Source organism: Pelodiscus sinensis, chromosome 12 (assembly GCF_052426305.1).
Source record: "Pelodiscus sinensis isolate ZL-2025 chromosome 12, ASM5242630v1, whole genome shotgun sequence".
Classification (NCBI taxonomy): domain Eukaryota; kingdom Metazoa; phylum Chordata; order Testudines; family Trionychidae; genus Pelodiscus; species Pelodiscus sinensis.
The window spans coordinates 41446005-41468766 of NC_143063.1; positions in this window are offsets into that span (position 1 = coordinate 41446005).

A 22762-nucleotide genomic window follows, 5' to 3' on the forward strand; every position below is an offset into this window, starting at 1 on the left:
TATATGAAATGGCTTCTAGCTAAATATGAAATGGTTTCTACAGTTTCTACAGCACTAATCCTGTTATGACTTAAGCCACTTGATTCCCTCTGAAACATTAAGTATGTAGTCAGGTGGCTCACCCATCTCTCTGCTCATGATACTCTGGCTACCTCTATATTTAGCACACTAGTACAATCAGAGCTAGTATGGGTATGTCTGCTCACCTTGAAAATGAACCAGTCAGAGTCAGTGTAGACCTACTATCTGTGGCCTTGTCTATACTAGACCAGGCAGGTCAACTTAAGGTACATCATCCAGCTAAGCAAAATGCATAGCTGGATTCAGCTTACCTTAAGCTGAGCCGCCATGGCATCGACACTGAAAAAGGCAGATGAGAGCACATGCTCCCATTGGTTTCCCTTACTTCTCGCAGAATGAGGAGTGCCAGACACTGACAGGGGGCTGCTCTGAGCATTCAATTTATAGGTCAAAATTAGCCCCGCTAAATCAATCGCTAGAAGATCAACACTAGAAGATTAATCTTCTCTCTAGTGTAGATATGCCCTCTACGTCTACAGTTCTAGCTGAATGGGAAACTGACTTCACTTGGGTCCTACAGATACAACAAATAAGTTCATAGTAAAAGTATCCCCACTCCTTATTGTAAATATTTTTCTTCCATTGTCTATGGGAACTATTTAAAATTTGTCTCAGTCACAACTTTAAAACCAAGCAGGTCGAATTCATCCCTGATGTAACTTTGTTGATTTCAGTGGAGCTCTACACCTGGAATAACCCTGGCCTGTTATCTCTTTCTTAAATATGCTGTTGTTTGCAATACTTGAGTAAGCACTGGAAAGTCTCTCTAGCACGGAGGCCAGATCTACACTATGTGGGAAATTCAATCTAAGATATGCAATTCCAGCTACGAGAATAGCATAGCTGGAGTTGATGTACCTTAAATCGAATTTCTCCAGCAGCCCCATTGTGGGAGGTCATTGGGAGAAACTCTCCTTACTTCTCACGACCCTGTGGAGTGCTTGGGTAGACTGGGGTGCCATCAGCATTCAATTTAGCAGGTCCTTACCAGACCTGTTAAATCTAACCCCAGAAGATTGAACTCTGGAGCATCAATCTCTGAGGGTATGTCTACACTACCCTCCTAGTTCGAACTAGGAGGGTAATGTAGGCATACCGCACTTGCAAATGAAGCCCGGGATTTGAATTTCCCGGGCTTCATTTGCATAAGCGGGGAGCCGCCATTTTTAAAACCCCGCTGGTTCGAACCCCGTGCAGCGCGGCTACACGGGGCTCAAACTAGGTAGTTCGGATTAGGCTTCCTATTCCGAACTACCGGTACACCTCTGGGTAGTGTACACATACCCTGAGTAAGTATAGACAAGACCTGAGAAATCCCCCCTTGCTTCCTAATGCATATTTCCTCTAAACTACAGGCCTCGGTTCACCTAATCTTCAGTTTCTAAGAAAAAGATTCATTTGTTTTAAACAGATCATACTCAAAAAGTTAAAACTGTTTTTCATTAGAAATGACCTGATCTTGCCTTCAAGCCCACATCACTATCATCTGTAATGAGGCACTAGAGAGACATCATTCTAGCATGCCTGAAAAAGGCTGTTGGCCAACTTGTTTATTACCTATGGTCTAATTCATTCAATAGTAGAGAAACACTCTTCAGTGCAAGTTATATTATTGCTTTGCAGATGGATTTCTGGTCTCTTCACTGCTGTCATTTTGGGGGCTAATTTAGTGAATAATTAAATAATTTAGCTTCTAAACTAAATTAATCATGTAGTTAATTCATTAATAATCATTCTTTGCACTTCTATGGTTCCAGCAAGTGAAGATATCCAACTGATTTTTAAAAGCTAAGGGAAAAGTCTTCCTCCATCAGACTCCTCTCCCTGACTATTACAAACCCTAAGGGCATAGCTTTTGTGTGGCAAATTACACTGTGCAGTTGGAGAGAGGGACAGAAACAGTACTTCATCCTGGGGTGAAAGCATGATGGCATGGTGAAACCATTACTCTGCCAAGTCTAGGATATAGAAGATTCCTTCTCCATTACCAGTATAGTGGGACTTCTGCTGGATGGAAGGATGGACCAGTGATTAGGACACTAATCTTGGACTCGTGAGATGCGAATTCACTTTTCTATTCTGGCATAGACTTCTTGTATAACACTGGGCATGTCGCTCAGTCTGTATACCTCTATTATTTGTCTATAAAATAGGAATAATAGTCTTCTACCTCTTCATTGAAGATATGAGATGCTGAGGTACTATGATAACACAGACTATACCTTTAAGGCGAGACATTTTCCATGGGAGAAGATTATCCTGTTCAGATGTAATACAATCATTTCACCCTTAAAATCTGACAACACTCCTAGAAACTTGGTTTTATTTGTTTTGTATTTCACATAACAGGAAACTGGGGTTAAGTGGCTTGACTGAAAGTCACACAAGTCTGTGTCGAAGCCCAGCATAGAATGCAGAACTCCTATTCCCCAGTTTTAACTACTACCCCATGGTTTTCCTTTCATCTAAATCAGATATTGACACTTCTGTATTGAAATCCAAACTCCACAGGGCAGCATTAGATTCTAAGGCTGTTACTTATTATAATTCCATTATCAATACTGAATTCTTGCTCTTATTTCCTCTTCCTAGTATCTAAATAGCCAGTGGGGAAGATTTCCATACATTTAATATAATCTTTCCATTTAGACTATTTTTACATTGTTGCATTCTTGTTGTTGTTTGACAAAATGCTATTTTTAAACAGAATGGGAATTAATTTTTCATATGCACTGAAGGAGCCTGATTGCATAGAAACACCAAGGCCTGTTTTTCTGAGGGAGAATAACGAATCAGTTGGCTTTTATTTTTATTTACTTTCCAGCCTTACGTTACACCTAAGCTCATAATGACTGCCAATAGCTATTGTCTACCTAGGAACAATTCACAAGAAGCCAAGCCGAGATGTCACCGAGCAGTTTTGGAGGCAAGAGGAACAGAACCTCTGAAGATTGCTATTGTGTCCCTAGTCAAACAAGGGATGCTGTTTGGGAAGGAAGGGGCTCCTGCTGAGCTGATGTGGAATAATTGTGACTATTCAGCATCCCCGATAGTTTTTCAGGATAGCAAGGCAGAGGAGAAAGCTGGTTGCCATCTTCACTCACTGCCATAGAAATAAAACTCATTATTCAAGATCCCCAAAGGAAACTGCTGGAGAGCAAAACCAGTAAATACACCCTTCAGGCCCTCATTGGGAAGACGTTGAAGCTGAGCATCTTGGACCAACTGATGGTGTTTTCAGCATCCCTGTAACATTGATGACAGGCATGAGTAACACAAGCATTTGGAAATGCTGACTTCGAGAGAATTTGAAATGCCCCAAGGAATATAGTGATTGGAATTTTACAATGCGGAGAAAATGGACTGTGAGAGGGGGGAGTGGAAAGTAAACCGTTGAAGAAACATCTGGAGAGACTGCACGAAAGAGATCCTACTAGTCCTGATAAGCATCCGTGTTTAAGGAGGAACTGGAATAGAAGTCTAGCAGTGGATCAAAGTGATCAGTTAGAAAGCTTAGTCCCAATGTATAACTCTGGGGTCTGGCAGTGGCTATGAATGATGAAGATGAAGTGTCTCAGCATTGTAGACCATGTGACCCATTGGTGGACTCTAGAGCAGCATGTAGAGGCATGTCCAGATCATCTAGGCCAGAAAGCAAGATAGCTCAATGCATGATGGAGTGAAAAACAGCATAGATTCTGGGGGCATTGAGAGCAGCTTAGAGGTTACTGTCCCTAACGCTCCCCCCCCCCATCCACTGGGAAGGGATATAAGGATGTGAAAAGTGGGGTGACCAACAACAGGAGTTTTACAAAATTCTTAGAGACCCAACAAGGAGAAGACTCTTAGCCATCTTAAGGGTCTAGATTCAGGAAAGTACTTAGCCAGGTGTTTAGTACTAAGCGTGTGCATCAGCGGAGCTTAAGCATGTGTTGAAATGGGTTGCTGAAATGAGGCCATATGCAGGATCTCAATACATTCAGTGGGTGCCCTGTAAACTTATTTAGGAGTCAAGATAAAAAAAAATCTTGATTCAAGTAAAGTATTGCAGCCACAATTTTCAAACATAGGAGCCCTAAATTATAGTGCGTAGTCTATTCATAAACTCCTAAATATTTAAGTGGTCTGATTTGCAAAACTGATGCTTACCCAGTAGCTCCGGCCGACTGCTCAATTATTTAGGAGCCTGAAGGGCCAATCCTCGGCGGATATCAATTATCGAAGGCCAAGTGAAATCAATGGACCTATGACTATTTCCCCTTAGGTAAATTAACTTAGGAGCCTGACTCTGTGCTGAACTTTGAAAATCGTGGGCACAGAGAAGAAGGGCAATCTGTATTTCACTCCTGCGATAGACAATAATATTGAACCAACTCTAATCAGCAGACGGTTTGGACCCTGGTGATAATTAAATGAAACACAGAAGTATATTAAAGTCATCCTAGTGTGGTAGGGTATACAAACCCCACACTGGGCAACACAAGGTCAGTGAGATAATATAGGCTTGGTGGCTCCTCCCAATCATACCTGTGTGAAGTGGCAGGGGTGAAGGAAGGAGCTGAAAAGGGAGAAACCCAGCTCCGTTGGTGGTAGATCAGGTTGGTTGTAACACCTTGAGGCCTCAGTTTCCAGAGAGACGGTTGGCTGCCCGCAGAGGCTCCTTGGATGGCTGCTGCTTGATGTTCCTCTCTAAGGCTACATCTACACTGCAGAGTTTTTGCCCCAAACCAGCCATTTTTGTGCAAAAACTCGCAGAGCATCCACACTGCAAGTGTGTGTTTGTGCAAGAAAAAACAGTAGATTTTCAGAAGACAGGGCTTTTTGTGCATGAGTTATTCCTCTTTCTGCGAGGAATAAGCCTTTTTGTGCAAGAACTCTTGCACAAAAAGGTCTGTGTGGACCCTTTTGGAAAAAGCCCAGGTGCTCTGATGGCCATTCAAGAGCTTTCTTGCGCAAGAGTGTCCATAGCAGTGTGGATGCTCTCTTGCGCAAAAGCACATAGCAGTGTGGACACACTATGTCTTTTTTGCCTCTTCCGCAAAAAGTTCTAGTGCAAGAAGCCTGCAGTGTAGACGTAGCCTAAGAGAAAGGGGTGTCCAATGCGGACCTCTCTGGAGAGGGGACTCCTCTTTATTTATACACTCAGTTTAAGAGCTGCCCCGGCCTGATGACCATCCTCGGAAGGAAAAGTGGCTGACACTCTGAACCCAGCTTCAGGATTCATTCGTGTGAAATCCCTTTTTCACAACCCCAGATTGTCTGGGGCCTTGCTGGCGGGCTGAGCCCCTTTGGTGTGGAACCGGAACAGGGAAGTCAGCCGGTATTGCGGAGCAATGCCCTGGGTGATTGCTATGCTGTGGAAGCCCTGGGAAAGGAACTCCAGTGACACCCACAAAATTAAAACCATTTTAATTTGTATATATGCCTCCTGTATGTTACTAAATGTGTTTCTCCTTAATTAGGCTGGGGAAAAGGGCTACTACTGCATATTAACACACTTGTATCACTGCACTCAAAGTAACAAATAATTAACAAAGGGGGCTTTAGCAAAATCTGATTGGCTTTGTGAAACAACCCTTGTTAGATGTCTGGAAGAACAGCCATGAGAGCCTGTCGCATTGTTGCTACTGTGCATATTAATGATTTTTTTAGTAGCACCATTTGCTACTTCAAAGATCATGTGTCATCCATTTTCTCTTGACGAGCCCAGTGGTTAACCATATTTTAGAATAAGACTCTTTTCTGCCTAATTTGTTTTACAAGCATCAAATAGAAATCATGTCATTTGTAAGTGCAGTTTCGTCTGATAGCTAGTGTGCCAGTCCAGTAGCCATTTATTTATGTAAGAATTTGTTAGTTCTCAACCATCCTGCTTAGTGACATAAGCTAGACATAAAAACACAAGAAAAATAATGCAATACATGATGTTTAAAAACTTTTAGGGTTTATAATATTTAGGAGTGTACTAACGCTGGTCATTTAGAGTTAATTAGTTAAATAATAATACAAGCTGGCTTTGCTGCTCAAATAATTATCTACTTTACACAAAGACTTGGAGAAAAAAAGAATTCTCAGTGCTGTAGTCTGAGAAGTCCAATCAAAATATATTACCCTGTGTTCCCACTAGTTGCACTTTAATATACATCATCTATTAGTTTAAATATTAATCAGCTAATGTTTGAAGAGGAAAAGCGCTACGTGTGTGCTAAATATTGTTATTCTTACCATTAATTATTTTAATCCTCAATGGTGTAGCACACTAAATATGTTTGAGTCAGATCTGGAGGATACTTAGAAATGAGGTTGTTTATATGTTTTGCAGATGCAGTTTATTTAGATAGGATTACAATTCCTCCATGCTGTATAGAATTGATTCGGCATTCTGAATTACAAAAAGGGAGTTAGAAAGCTGATTTGGATCAAATGACTCAGGGCTTTAGCTTTCCATTATTTCAAAGCAATCTTCATGGAAATGAGGGATGAAATTTTGGTCTCACAGGAATCAGTGGCAAAACACCCACTAATTGCAATAAGGCTAAGATTCCACCCCATGGACCTAATAGATACCATGCTAGTGTTTTCTTTAGTGCACTGGATAACCAGCTTGTGCCTGGCCTTGGTGTGGGAGGACGCAGGGTTATAGTAATAGGGCTTGTGGGGGGAGTGCAGAGGAAGTGTTCCCATTGCTCTTCTTGGCTTGAGGTAGTAGTGATACACCATGGATTCCCTTACTTTTTCTTGGCCAGTGGTGGCCTCTTGCTTCAGTCTATTGCAACTGCTGGTAGGAGCCCCAAAGGATTTCTCTTATCTAACTCTTGCAATCACAAACATCGCTGAGTAGAACTCTGTCTGGTAACTTGCTTTCCATGAGGGCTGGGGTGAGGTGCCTGGCCATTCCTCTCTTCCTCCATACCCACCGCACAAGACCTGCCTCCATTTCACAATCTGATACATGGAGAATGCACTGAGCACCTCAATGCCACTGCTGCGGAGAAACCCTAATTTGTTAATTCAAATGGAAAAAAATTACAATCCACTAACGGACCTTTTAAACCACAGAGAAAGATCAACAGTAGGAGAGGAAAAGTTGTCGGAGGAACAGACTAGTGAAGCCAGTTCATTGTTGAAGGTGTCTTAGGATATCCCGTTATGGAGAAAAAGTCAAGAGATGTGTAAATGTAGACATGAAGGCCCAGACTTTTAATGGGATGTTGGCCTTCTTGCTCTCTGGTGCAACGCTTCACTGATTCTGCAGCTAAATATTCATTTTCAAAAGTGATTCTGGCACTTAGGAGGCAAAATCCCAGTGACAATCCATGAAATGCTGACCCCTACATCCCTTTTGAAAATGAAGCCTGGGAATTGCAAGACCTAAATGCCTTCAGAAATCTGGGCTCTCTTAGGGTACGTCTACACTTGCTCCCTAGTTCGAGCTAGGGATGCAAATGTAGCCAACCGAAATCTCTGATGCAGTGGGGATTTAAATATCCTGTGCTTCATTAGCATAATCTCGCCCGTGCATTATTCTGCTCGCCAGCTGATTCGAACCAGGAAGTGAGTTCCGGGACGCGTTAGTTCTAATCAAACCCCTTGGTTCAAACTAACATTACTCCTCAAAAAATGAGGTTTATAGGATCTTTCAAAAAGGCCTGCCGTTTTCGAAAGAACCGTGTCTAGACCACGGTTTCACTTTCAAAATAGCGCTTTTTCAAAAAAGCACCATGACGCGATTATACAAATGAAGTATGGGATATTTAAATCTCCGCTTCATTTGCAATTTTGAAGTGTCTAATTTACATCCCTCTGTCAAAAGAGGAATGTAGTCTAGACACAGCCTAAGTGAATCCCATAGACTGTTCCCTTGAAGCAGGGACAATATTTTCCTCTGTGCAGTGCTGAACCTCCTGAGGGAAATCAGTTAATACCTGTGGCAGCCTGGGAACAGGGAGCTGCCGAAGCCTAGTGGAAGGCAGATATGCAGGGAGCTGGGATGAGGTTTACCTGGGAGGTTGACAAATGCCTTTGATGTCGACCGTGGAGCATCCAGACTACCGTGCTGAGCCAACAAACAGCTGATCGGCTCAACGCGGCAGCCATTTAAATTTAAATGAAGCGGCGATTATTTAAATCGCCGCTTCATTTTCCTATGTCGGGTAGCCTAATCTACATGCCTCTGTCATCAGAGGCATGTAGTCTAGACATACCCTATCTAGGGCTTAGCCCAGAGTTTGCCACATACCCTTTCACTTAAACACAGGCATTGAACCCTCTTGACGCAGCTCATCTTAACATTAATCCTCACTTTTCCTGTAAGTTGCAGCTGAAGGGGTCCCAGTCTCCTTGAGCCTCAGCTACATCTAAGAGGAGCATCCATGCTTTCACATGGGTGCAGGTGGCTTTGTGGTGCATGGAAACGTGTGTTTCATTGTAGCACGGCAAAAACATCCCCGGTACCTGTAGGGGATGTGTACATGGCATGAAAACAAATTGCAACCAGCTGGAAAATAAAATGGAAAAATAACCCTTTTTTCTAGCTATGTTTGGAGAAGACTGAAGATTAAGTAACTCCTGAAATTCTTTGCCTACTCGTATGCCCCATACATGACTTTCTAAGGACCATTTAGCTCAATAGGGCAGAGTAAAGACAGCATAAATACCATACAGCACAGGGCCATATCAGTTCTACTTTGATTGAACACTATCCCTGGAGTAATTTAAAATTTATTTCCCCTCTCCCAAATCTGAAGTGGATTTTGATCAAAGAAGTTATGGGGGAGCCTATAGCAGCTACGTCTATTCTAGAGAGGTGCTTAATTAACGACCTGCCCCCTGCAAGCGGAACACAAACCAGGTGCATCAGCAGCAGCTAATCCTAAAATTGAAATGCAGCTGACCTCAGTGAAATGGAAATTATGACCATGGCTTAGCTGCAATAATTATTTGCTTTAGGTTTTTGTGGCAAATGCATTTAGAGAGCAATTTGTGGTTTCCGAATGAAAAGCAGCCCGACCTTTGGGAAGAGAGCCAATGTGCTTTCTCAGACAAAAGCCAGCATGTTTGACAGACAGGAATTTTCTTCTCTGAAAAGAAAACACTAAAAGTATAGAAGTGCCCGAAGCAGAACCTTGCAGCACCTTTCTCAGATTTTCATAAATTTGCTGCCTTCTTTCACTGGGCAGGGAGCTTCATTATAACAAGGGAGCTGTTAATACCCCTAAACTCCCTCTGCCTCTGCTTCACTGTAGGGCTTCTACCTACCACCTCTCCCAGAAACACTGCCTGCCTCTCAACTACCCGTTTAAAGACACAGTATAGATATGCTCAGAGCCTCTCCTGATAACAAACCAAACTGCAACATCAAATCTGAACACCTCCAAAGTCTAGGGAAGTTGAGATTCAGATCCCCAAACCTCCCAGTTTAGACCCATCTTTAATTAAAGAATAACTAAATTAAGCAGAAACGGAGGATTTATTTGATTGGTGGTGGGATATGGAGTTTGTCACCTGAAGCTTGCCAGTTTGATTATAGTCCAAGTTAATAAAGAAGAATAAAATTTATTGCCATGTAATGGCTGGCTGGTGGCTTATGTGAAATGACTTGATGGATTCCATTCAATTAGTGGACAGATGTTCACCTCACACAGAAAACACTAGCACAATTGGGCAGCCACAGTAGATTGACCAAGGATGAAATGGGTCAGAGAAGCTGAACTACCTTGTTGCAGCACGTCAGTTTAGAGACGGACTGATGGGGATGCTTGTACAGCTATTGTTTATGCCATGCTTGTGCCAGGTGAAATCCACTCCTATCCAGAGGTCTAGCTCAAGACCTATATGCTCCACTTCAACCCACAAAGAGCTGGCTTTCTGCAAAGGGGTGAATTTCCTCAGTAGGGATAAAGAGAGAACTTCCATCTCTAGAGCTGTCAGCCTGGCCCCTGAAATTCATCCAAACCCCTGGATTTTATCCCAGTAGGGATAAAGAGAGAACTTCCATCTCTAGAGCTGTCAGCCTGGCCCCTGAAATTCATCCAAACCCCAGTAAAACTAATCAAAGTTTGCATTTGTCAGTTCGGCGCAGAATGCAGCTTAAAACACAATACGTCCAATGCCAAACAAACCACTAATGGGAATAAATAAAATAGAACAGATGTGAAATATGTGGTCACCTCAGGAAAGGCCACCCCTGGTTTAGATTTTAATTATGAAAATTTTTCTCTTCTGACAAGTGAAATGAATTTAGTCACTCATGCATGGTGAGAAAGTCGAATTGTCTGAAAATTAAATCAAAATAAAAAATGAAAACTGGAGATGGGGGCTCTCTCAGTTGCCAACAAGGGAGTCATCTTTTAAATGTGACATTTTGCACCAATCCCTAAGAAATGGGATTGCTCAGAGTATTAAGTAAATTATGCTTCCTGAACAGTGTGGAAATAATTGAAAATGTTTGCTGTTTTTAAATAAACACAATAAATCCCACCAGGCTGTTGCAGACTTGGAGTAGATGAGCATAAAAACATTCTAAGCCTGAAAGCATATGGGTATAATGTGCACTGTTTTGGTTGGCGATCATAAACCTCCATTCTAAATATCAGTTTAAAGGAGTTTTGTTTTCTGTGAATGGCCCTTTTTTTAGAAACTTGCGTCTGGGAGTGGGGGGGAAAAAGCAGACAATGCTTGCACGTAAAATAACATTACATAACTAGATGTCGCTCAGAAATGGGAATGATAAAGGATAAGCCCAAATTAGTGCCAATCATTGTCGTGCCAATCACTGCCATCTGTTTTGGTGTGAGTGGCCTTACATGGTAATCATCAAATTACACAAGTTAGAGGTGGAAAAAGACCTGTTAGATTATCTAGTGCTTCTCTTTGCCTGCACACAATTGGGGCCTACATATGTTTTCTTGTTTTTTGTTAATTGTAGGTTTAAGAAGTCCATAGTGAACGGGTTTCTATTACTTCTTTTGTGCAGCTATTCTGTACTCAATCACAGTCCATGTTTTAGAAGCATTCCCCAATATCCAACAAAAAATTCTTTACTAATTTCATCCTTATTATTACCACATATTTGCTGCCTCTCATCCTTGATATTTTTAATAAAGAAAAACAATGCTTAGTTACATTATTGAATAACAATTTGTTGCTAAGAATAGTATTGTGACAGCAATGTAAGTCTCTATACAATAAAACCCTGCGTTCATTTGTCATCTGGTATTCCGCACTTCTATACAGAAGTTTTCAAGACAAAGCCATGTGACATCTATCTAGACATTCCACATTGCGCGCACATGTCTGCCTGTGTGTTCTATTTCATGGTGCCATAGATACAGGTGCTTGGATGGAGAAATGTGCTTTCTTTATATGTGCAATGCACTTTGGGACTTATTTCAAAGAGAGCCAATAGGTAGGGAGAAGAACTGGCTTACCCTGGTAAAGACAAGTGTATGATCCTACCTGTAGGGTACAGATGTCAGAGATAGTGGGCTTTACAAAAGCACCTAGAAGTATGTCTAAGCTGCGATAAAGAACATGCAACACTTGTCTAAGAGCCTATGAGTGTCAGCTTCAGGCAATTAGGTCCTCTCTCCTTGCAGGATCTCAGACCCTGGACTCCAACCCAAGCCCAGCTGTCTACAGTGCAGTTTGATAATGCCTCAGAACCAGCCTGAGTCAACTAACCCAGGTTGCCAGAGCTGTTCCATGGGGCCTTATTGCAATATAGACATACCTGAAACAGACACCCCTTTGAAAATCCTGTTAGGCACCTATTGGTGTGTTTAGATACCTCAGTACCACTGAGTCTATGTAGTATCACCACACACACCACACACTGGGTGACCCAATTGAAAACAGGCACAAAACTGAACAAGCATAGAGAGATTTTTTTCCAGTTCAAATCTTTGCAAGAAGTGAGAGAGTAGTGCTATCTGCCAGAATTGTGAGACAACTTTGATGCTACCAAGGTCGGCACGTTTGGACTTTGATTTAAACAGCAGGCTTTGCCCTTCACAGTTTCCACTTTTTATCCCTAACTTGAACTACATTCCCTGACAAACAAAATGCATCTGATATTGGAATCACTGAAAAAAGCTGCCCTTTTGGTTGAAAAGAATTGTGTGACTAGTCTGTCTCCATTAATTTCAACCAGATTGACTTTGTGCCATCTGTTTTGGGTGTGACTGCCATATACCAGAAAGAGAGAGAGAAATACTCCCATAAGCTCCAGAGATGACATCCAAAATGGGATTTGTTTCATTGGTGAAAACCTTCAGCAATCAGCTGTAGTTATAATAGTTTAATAGCTTAGTGTGTGATTTGAAAGAAGGGATGAGAATTGTCTTAGTTCATGAGAGCCCAATTCATCTCTGCATTTAAGTGTCAATACCTTGCTCTTAAATAAAACAAAATTACCCCACGAGCATAAAGATGGTGAAACTGGAGGTTTGTAAAAGCTTGTTTTCCTTGACTGTGCACAGCAGAAGAGAGAGGTAATACATCAATATATATCTTGTGAACCAGTGGCTTGCCATGACATTTTCAGTATGGTATACAATTCTACGCTTGCAAGCATAGTGTGACCTCATACGTGCAGTGCCTGCGAGGTCACATGTTGCAGAGGATGCCAATTTGTAGTGCAAAATAAAATGGCATCCTCCATGTGTGATTGGGGGTTGGATGGCTTCATTTGCCAGCCTGTCCTGGCGCTTACAGTGGATGCATTGCATAGACAGATGGCATGTTACTGTTGTGTGCCAAACAGTGATGATGCACTAATACATGCCTATGGTGCAGTGTTCTCTAGAACAGCAATACATTCATCTATTCCTGCCTTCATTCATTCTACTGTAATGTTTAACTCCGCATGTACAATGATAAACCTAATTGCCTGTTTACAGGGAGAGGAATGGACTTTTAAGTTCAGTGCAATAGTCAACATGGAAGGATAAAAATCACCTCTTCCAAGAGTCAGGGAGTATCATCCGCAAGCAAAAGCTGGGAGAACACTTCCTAATAGGAGGCAAGTGTAGAGTGTTGTATGGAAGGATTGTAGAAATTCTATTCAACTCATTACCTCTAATGCATTACTACTGAGCAAACTACACTCAGGGAGATTATATATATTCACACACACACACACACGTTTGTAACACTGCATTTTTTGATTGGCCTAATACTGTCCTCACTGTGGACCTATTTTGTATTAATTCAAAGTGTTACTGATTTGAGATACATGAATATTCAGGTGCTAATTTGCTTTTATTGCTTGCTGCCTATTAGAATTCTGCCATTGCATCTATTTTTTATCCTCCGCTTTGTGAGCAGACTATACCACACTGTTCCTTCTGCGTGCACTTTGCACTGCCTGTAATATTGTGTATTTCAAGACTATCTTCAATATCACTCTATTGCGTGATCTCAAAACACTGCATCTTCATCTCAGTACTGCCTGTAGCTTCTGTCATGTTTGTAAATGTGTTCTTGGTCCCAAAAGCAATTTATTTGTACTTGCACCTTGCGTGATAAAAGCACTGCAGTATTAAATGATGTTACCCATGAATTTATGAGCGGATAACTCTCTTCCCCCCCCCCCAGCTTTAATAAATAATGAAACCTAGGTAGTTTTGTACTTGGGCATCTGCACTCTTGGAAGCATGGCATCAGCTGGAATGGGATACAGAGGCCATTCTAAACCAGAATGAATTCCCATGCATAATTCAGAGCAAAACCACCAAGTTAATATAGATGACTGTTATAAATGTAGTCAGGCCCTCAGTGGAACTTTGACTAAAAAGGAAGTTGAGGGTCCTCCCAGGTGAATCAGGTCTGAAATCAGGATAAATTGTTATAGTGGACAATGGAGAATTGTTGAGACAAATAATAAATCAACAAAGTATCTCCCTGTGGGTGACAAATAGTGCACATTTATTGCATGCAGCAAAGTTTGTCTTTTGGGGGTGATATTAAGGGTTCAGATGGGGCAGGAAGGATTTTCCTTTTGGGGGAGCTGGAATGTGAGTGCATTTCGGGTTTGGCTCATTTTGTACAGAGGAAGGTTGTTGATTTGCCATTGCTGATTCTCTCTGAATTATATTTGGAATGTCTGTCCACGCCACTTGGTGCCTGAGATAAGCATTCTCTTTGTGGCTAAATGTTGACATCCAAAATGAAAGCTAGATAGTAGGATCACCCTGGAGCAAAGGGCTGTGTGCCGGCTCGAGCCATTCCTGCGTCCCGGGCAGCGGGCGCGTGACGCATGAGTGGCTCCGCCCCTGGGCACATGGCGCATGCGTGGCCCTGCCCCCCGTCGCGCTGTGCACCTTACAGCTGCCATCAGGTGCCCCCCATAGGTTGGTGCCCCAGGCGGCTGCCCGGCTGGCTCCCTCAATCTGGCCCTGCCATGTGGGTGGCTGCAGGCAGTGCTGTGCCTCACAGTGAGACAATTCCTCGAAGGCACAATGGGGACCTTCTCTAGGCTCAGCTTCCTTCCTCCCTTCCCTTCTCGTGTATTCTGTTTGTTCTACTGGCCGGTGATGAGTAAGGAAGGGCCTTGACTCCACCTATTATCAGTCCTATCCCACCCTGTTTATACACTTATATGGTTCCCACTCTCATATGATCTGAATGTATCACCCTTGGTAATGGATTTCTTCTCACAAGACCTCTGTGAGGTAGGCCAGTGCTATTGTCCCTATTTCACAGATGAGGAACTGAGGCACAGACTATGTCATATAGGGTATGTCTACACTACCCTCCTAATTCGAACTAGGAGGGTAATGTAGGCATACCGCACTTGCAAATGAAGCCCGGGATTTGAATTTCCCGGGCTTCATTTGTATAAACCGGGCGACGCCATTTTTAAATCCCGGCTAGTTCGAACCCCGTGCCGCGCGGCTACACGCAGCACGGAGTAGCTAGTTCGGATTAGGCTTCCTAATCCGAACTAGCTACTCCTTGCCGCGTGTAGCCATGCGGCACGGGGTTCGAACTAGCCGGGATTTAAAAATGGCGGCGCCCGGCTTATGCAAATGAAGCCCGGGAAATTCAAATCCCGGGCTTCAATTGCAAGTGCGGTATGCCTACATTACCCCGCTAGTTCGAACTAGCGGGGTAGTGTAGACATACCCACAGAGATTCTATCGCAGAGGAAGGAATTAAGCCTGGATGTCCTGAGTTTCTGGACCGCACCATAACATCAGACTGTTCTCCTCATCCAGGGGTTCCTGGGGCAGAGATAGCACCAGGCCTTATGTTTAAGCGAGCACCCACACAACAGCATGGGCAAAACTCAAGCATCTGTGAGAGAATGTGGGGTTCATGATTCCTCCCTTCCCTCCTGCATGGCCGTGTTCTGACTAGTCACAATCCTACCCCTAAATAAATTACAATAGGTGCTGGAGAGTATGACCTTGTTTTGGGCAGTGGGATATTACATCCAACAATAAACACTCCACAGATGTTCACCATTTACTTTTTACATGCTGTACATAAGCTGTATTGTACATTTATATCTAACTGGGATGCTGGTAGACCAAGTGCCAGCACATGCCAAAGTCTCCATGAACACTGACAAATAAAGAGCTGGAATCAGTCTGGCTCACATGTGGGTTGGTATTTTTAAAATAGATGTTAGATTTATAAAAATGTCTCTACACTCCGTCGAATGCTTGTGAGTTGCTCCATGCATTGATGTCACTTATAAGTAAGGCTACAGTTTATGACATGTGACTTCCATTGACCTCCAAGACATTTTCCATCCCGGGGCTGGAGCTCCCAGCTGGTCCCCAGTAGCTCCCAACCTCTGCCCTGGTGAGGGAACATTGCAGCTGCCCAGCCTCCATGGAGTGGCAGGGGTGCTGACAACCTCCGCATGCCCTTCTGCAAGGTATACAGGGGGGCCCGGATTCATGTTCCCAGAAAGGGCGGAGCCTTGGGCAAAAGGGTTAGGGTTGAGGTTGGGACCAGTCCTCTGCGCCACCCAGAACATGGGGCCTATGCCCTCACAGCTGCCTGGAGCATGGTGCTGGAGTGGTGATTTAAAGGGCTCAGGCCTCTGCCTGCCACTGCTGATGCCTCTTTGAATCGCCAGGTCCCAGGGCAACTGCCCCATTTGACCCTCCTGCTGGTGGGTCTGGGCAGTGGACCACAGATCTCCAATTCATCGCAGATGGCAGGGAACCCCAGAGCCCCAGCAGCATTGGGTGCTAAAACTGCCTCCCTTTTTTGTCAGGGATATTTATAGTGAAAGACAGGTACAGGTCACAGGCTTCCCTGAATCTGATTGCCCATGAGTTGTCCATGCCTTTTACTAAAAATATCCATGACAAAACCTTAGCCTTACTTCCATGCTTGGGAGGTAATAGTTGAAGGGTTGTATTGTGAGCCTCTAGGACTATGTCAGCCACCAGACAGGCAACAGACATTTACTAAGGTAAAGTACTGATCTCCAAGAGGAAAGGCCCATCAACACCAGGTACACTCTCAAGCACATAGACCAGAGTGAACTTTCTGTCACCCCGTGAGAAGAGGCCTACAGGATGGGCTATTGGTATGTGTTAATTGGGCTGGTTGGGACAGGAGATGCACTCCCTTGTACCTGTCCGCCATCTTGCTGATAAAGCTTTGTTTTTCCACGTTTAATTGAGGATTTCTGTAATTGGATGCCCTAACGTCAGACTGTTTGGCTAAGGATATAAAGATATTAGAATTGATTGTATTAGCCAGCCTTACTGGGCCCGGCTCTGCTGGGACCACATTTGGCTCATGCTGTGCTTTATTAATTAATAAAGCTGTTTGTTAGCTGCCTAAAAAGAGAGGAGCGTTTATTTGCTTCGACAGGTTTAATAACTATTTATATAGTTCATTTATAGGACTGGCTACAAGTATTGTCTTCAGTGTGAGAGCCAAGTTGCAACTCACCTGGGGTAAGTGACTGGTCTTTGGCAATAAGCTCAATGTAGCTGTGATTGTTGGTGCTAGTGTAACTGTCACTGGGCAGATTTGAACCTGGGATCTCTGAAGCAGAGCATAGGAGCCTCTACCGTCTGAGCTAAAAGCCATGTGGCTCTCAGCCCATGCTGTAGAGATCTCTTGGTCTTAACTGTTGCTGTGGTCTAGGTACCACTTGCATTGCTCAGTAACCACACTAGGGCTATGTCTACACTGGCGTGATCTTGCGCCAGAGCTATGCAAATGAGACTAAGCGTGGAATATTGCCGAGCCTCATTTGCATATCTAATGAGCTGCCATTTTTGTGGAAGAGGCTCTTGCACAAGAAGGAGCTGTCTACACTGCCCCTTCTTGCACAAGAAAAACCCTCTTGCGCAATGCCGTTATTCCTGAAAATAATCAGCGTAACAGCATTGCGCAAGAGGGTTTTTCTTGCTCAAGAAGGGGCAGTGTAGACAGCTCCTTCTTGTGCAAGAGCCTCTTCCACAAAATGGCAGCTCATTAGATATGCAAATGAGGCTTGGCAATATTCCACGCTTAGCCTCATTTGTATACTTCTGGCGCAACAGCCCGCCAGTGTAGACATAGCCTAGGTGTGTGGGTTACACTAGGGACCATCTACCATAAAGGTACGCTCACGCTAGGTGGCAAGATAGATGGGAGTGAGGAGTTTACACCTGATCATTAGTTGTAAGGGTAGAATCTGAGTATAAATTCACAATCGATTTGAGATTTGTGGCCTGGTTCTGAACAGTCTGCCCTGAAGCTGATATTCATTCTCTTGAGTCACTGCAGGCAGCATTACAATAAACATTTTTCTCAGGTCCTGAAATAAAGGCCTTATAATGAGTGCTGTGAACACTCTGAAACGCAAGAGTCCTCAAGTGCTAGAGAGTCGAGAGGCTGCAGGGGGAAAAGCAAACAAACAATCATTGCAAGACAGCAGGAAAAGAGCACACACTGTAAAGAGAGTACACACAAGGAATTTTTGCAGGCCTGCTGAATGGGCTACATCATGCTTTCCTGCAGGTGCACATGCTTTCCGCTCACATCAATAAATTCTGTTCTTAATTGCAGCTGTGTAAACCCAGAGACACCCTGTTGAAAACCATGGTTTGATTTTCATTTGTGCTAGCATTACTAAGAGCAGAAATTGGTTTGTTTATTTTTTCTTATTACACCTCGCACAGCTATTGATAGTGGAGGTTTTAATTTCCAAAACTTCAAGGACTGCATTTTTTTTTTTATGAACCAGATCTAGTGAGGAGTAGGTAGGAAGAGGAGAGGATATTTACATCATGGCTACATCTAGACTGGCATGATTTTCCGCAAATGCTTTTAATGGAAAAGATTTTTGTTAAAAGCATTTGAGGAAAAGTGCATCTAGATTAGCACAGACACTTTTCCGCAAAAGCACTTTTTGCAGAAAAGTGTCCGTGCCAATCTAGATGTGCTTTTGTGCAAAAAAGCTCTGATCGCTTTGCGCAAAAGGACTTTTGCCCGAACGGGAGCAGCATAGTATTTCCGTAAGAAGCACTGATTTCAGACAATAGGAAGTCCGTGTTCTTGCGGAAATTCAAGCGGCCAGCGTAGACAGCTGGCAAGTTTTTCCGCAACAGCAGCTGCTTTTGCAGAAAAACTTGCCAGTCTAGACACAGCCCGTGTATTGAACAAGGTGGGATAAAATACCTTTAAAAATATCTACCCTCACTGAAGTCTGCAGTACCAATAGAGGTGCCAACAGACCAGGTTTTGCCAGGAGTCTCCTGGAACTGAGGTTAATCTCCTGAAGGCTACTGAAGTCAATCCAGGAGATCTGAAACCTCTACAAGTCTAGGGCTATGTCTACACTCGCGGCTTCTTGCGCAAGTAATATGCAAATGAGGCTAAGCGTGGAATATCGCCGAGCCTCATTTGCATACCTAATGAGCCACCACTTTTTTCAGAAGAGGCTCTTGCACAAGAAGGAGTGACTACACTGCCCCTTCTTGTGCTGGAAAAACTCTCTTGCGCAACGCCGTTCTTCCTGAAAAGTAATAGGTGTAACAGCGTTGCGCAAGAGGGTTTTTCTTGCGCAAGAAGGGGCAGTGTAGTCACTCCTTCTTACGCAAGAGCCTCTTCTGAAAAAAATGGTGGCTCATTAGGTATGCAAATGAGGCTCGGTGATATTCCACGCTTAGCCTCATTTGCATATTACTTGCGCAAGAAGCCGCGAGTGTAGACATAGCCCAGTAGTGTGGCGGGGTTAAGGCAGGCTCCCTGCCTTCAATAGCCTCACACCACTCCTGGAAGTGCCCAGCCTGTTCCTTCTTTCCCCCAGGTGAGGTGGTGCCAGGGGGTCTCCTTGTGCCACTTGCGCCCCCTGCTGATTCTGTATCAATGCGAGCTGTGGGGGGTGGTAACATTGGGCAGGCCCGCATGCAGAGCCACCTGGCCCTCCACCCTTAGGGGCTGTGGGGATGTGCTGGTGGCTTTCAGGAACTGCATGGAACCAGGGCAGACAGGGATCCTGTCTTTCCTCCACTGCACCTCCACCTAGGAATCACCCAAGGTAAGTGCTGGCTGTCTGGAACCCACAGTCCTCATAATATGGTCTCAAGTTGTGGTGGGAGAGGTCCAGGTTGGATATTAGGAAAAACTATTTCACTAGGAGGGTGGTGAAGCACTGGAATGGGTTACCTAGGGAAGTAGTGGAGTCTCCATCCCTAGAGGTGTTTAAGTCTCGGCTTGACAAAGCCCTGGCCGGGTTGATTTAGTTGGAATTGGTCCTGCCTAGAGCAGGGGGCTGGACTTGATGACCTTCTGAGGTCTCTTCCAGTTCTATGATTCCCTCTTGCAGCCATGAACTCCCTCCTGGATCCAGCACCTCAAACCCACTCCCATGGCCAAAGCCTTTCCCAGCCCTGAGTCTCCTCCCACATCCCAACATCTGCTCCAGGCTCAGCCCAGAGCTCTCTTCCACACACTGATCCCATCAACCCAGCCCGGACGCCAGCCCCTTGCTCCACCCTGGAGCAAATGAGTAAGGGTGGGAGAGAGTGAATGGGGGAAGGGGGGGAGAGAAGGAGTGAGTGGGGGCAGGGCATCTGAGAGGAAGCAGGGTAGGGGTGAGGCAAGGTTGTTTTGGTTTGTGCAATCAGACAGTAGACAGCTCTCGGTACCATACTTATCTCCTGTCCAATATAAAGGCAAGTCCTGACCCACGGTACAATAACTGAAGTTTCCAGTCATTACTCTTCTGTTGTCATTATCCAATAACTCACTTAAGTGCAGGCTCAGTTTGAAGCAGGCAGGTAGGCCCATTGTGATAAGAGGCGTGTGCTTTACTGGATCAGGACCTTAGTAAATCACCATTTAATTTTTTTAAGTTAGAAAATTGCTGATTACCATATGGATGAAAGCAACCAGACAAAACCACCTTTCCCTCTTACATAAAATCCTTCTGTATTACCAGATAAGTCAGCATTTAGATCTATATTCTTATTAATGCCCAATAACAGTGAACTCCTATGGGAGCCAGGTTTCAACTTGGAAATGTCAATGCCTGTTTTAACAAAGAATTGGCCTGATCTAAAAGCTCTCTGCTTAATACATGCAGCTTGGGAGGGCCTACCATGCATATAAAAAAGCTTTCTTTATTATCACAGGGACAATGAAAGCTGCTGAAAGGATATTTGCAAACAAGAAGAGATATATACAAAGAACTCCAGGTGCAGATGGATTTTTGAAGGATATATGAAAACTGCATTTTAAGATGGGGCTGAAACATAAATCCACTGTCCGAAAGGAGCAGAAAGCCTCTAGAGTTGTCTGGTCACTCTGGCTCTTTGATCTCCAAGAGTTTCAGAGTGAAAGCTCTAGTCAAGACATTGGCTTTCCTGGAGAAGCGATCACTGGAACAGATGAGGTGAACGTCAGCATTTGCATAAACCTCTAACACCGTAGTATGATGAGGACAACAGCTTAAGGCATAGACTCTGGATCAAGCCCCAAGAAGCCGTACGTTCTTCCACTCCTTTCACTAGGGCTGTGTCCAGACTCAGGGGTTTTTTCGGGAAAAGTAGCCTTTTCCCGAAAAAACTTCCCCTGCGTCCAGACTCAAGCCGCGTTCTTTGGAAATTATTTCGAAAGAACGTGGCTTTTCTTTCGATGGCGGTAAACCTCATTTCACGAGGAAGAACGCCTTCTTTCGAAAGTTCCTCTTTCGAAAGAAGGCGTTCTTCAATGTAAATAGGGCTTCCTCGAAAGAGAGCATCCACACTCGCTGGGTGCTCTCTTTCGAAAAAGCGGATTGCTCTTTCGAAAGATCCGCCTGCAGTCTAGACGCGATCTTTCGAAAGAGGCTCTTTCGAAAGATGCTTTCGAAAGAGCCTCTTTCGAAAGAAGCCTGCAGTCTAGACATAGCCTAGGACAAAACAAAACCAAGTAACTAACTATTTTTTGGCCAGGCTATTAAATCATTGATGTGCTTCATCTGCCAAGTACTCCAGTGTCAGTCAAGATTTTGATGACCTGGGTAGTACCTAATCTCTAGGATTGACCCAAGAGGATGCTTCTGTGTGTGAGGTCATAAAACTGTCTGGCAGACTCAGCGTTGATATAGTTACAAAACAGGGCACTGGTTCCATTATAAATCTGCTCCTGACAAAGATATTTAAGCACTGGCATTGGATGGACATTCACGCAGCTTTCCTGTGCAGTTATCATCTGTCCTGGCAAAGGGAGGACAACAACCTCTGTGGGTCCTCGGGCAAGGTGTGCATGGGAGGCCCAGATCTGTTCCCCAGGAAGGGACAGGGCTGCAGCAGCCAGCCCTCAGTGTCACCAGGACCGAGACGCTGGCTCACCCTCATCCCCATTCTCAGAGCCATGCGGAGTGTGTGGCATGGCGCTCCAGCAGTAATTTAAAGGGGTCAGCGCTCTGGCTGCCACCACTGCCACTGTAGCAGCAGTGGCTGGGAGTCCTGGGTCCCTTTAAATCAACTGCCCTCTTTCCCTCTCCTGTTGGCGGGCCGGGTCATAGCCAAAGAGCAAAGCAGGGGCTGAACTGTGACTCAGCATCTCTTCTTCCCACTTGATAAACGCAGCAAGGAAACTATGCCAGCTCTATACCTGGTGCAGCTTACTTTCTTCTCCATCCTAGCTAAGCTGTGCTGGCTATTGAATGCTCCCCCCTCACCTCCATCTGCCCACACCTCATTCACAGCAGATACAAATCTGTGTACAGAATGGTAGGCTAGAAGGAAGATTGTGTAAGAAAGAGCTATGCCTACCTACTATTCAGTGCCCTGGAATGAACGTCCCTGCCAATAATACCCTGATATCTCACAAATGAAGAGATGTCTATTCCTTGAGGTATTCTGCTTTACCAGTCAACCATATTAATTGATACACGCGGCACATAGTTATGGGCCACATCTTTGCAGCTGTGCTAACGTGGATACACCCTACCCCAGCCAGCTCAGCACAGTAATTGCCTGGTCCGAGGTTCAGGCAGACATCTTTGGTCATCATTTGTTGGTATAATTTCTGTGCTGCTGTTACACATTGAATCAGGGTATCACACATGCATATGAAGCGCATGGTTTTCCATAAGGGCAGTTATAAATACCTGGCCCTCCACATGTTCAAAGCAGAGAGAAATGGCAATTAACAAAGACGACTGACTGTAAAGGAGAAGGGGGAAATATTACAAAGATACTTGAATCTAACATTTAATATGGAAAAACCT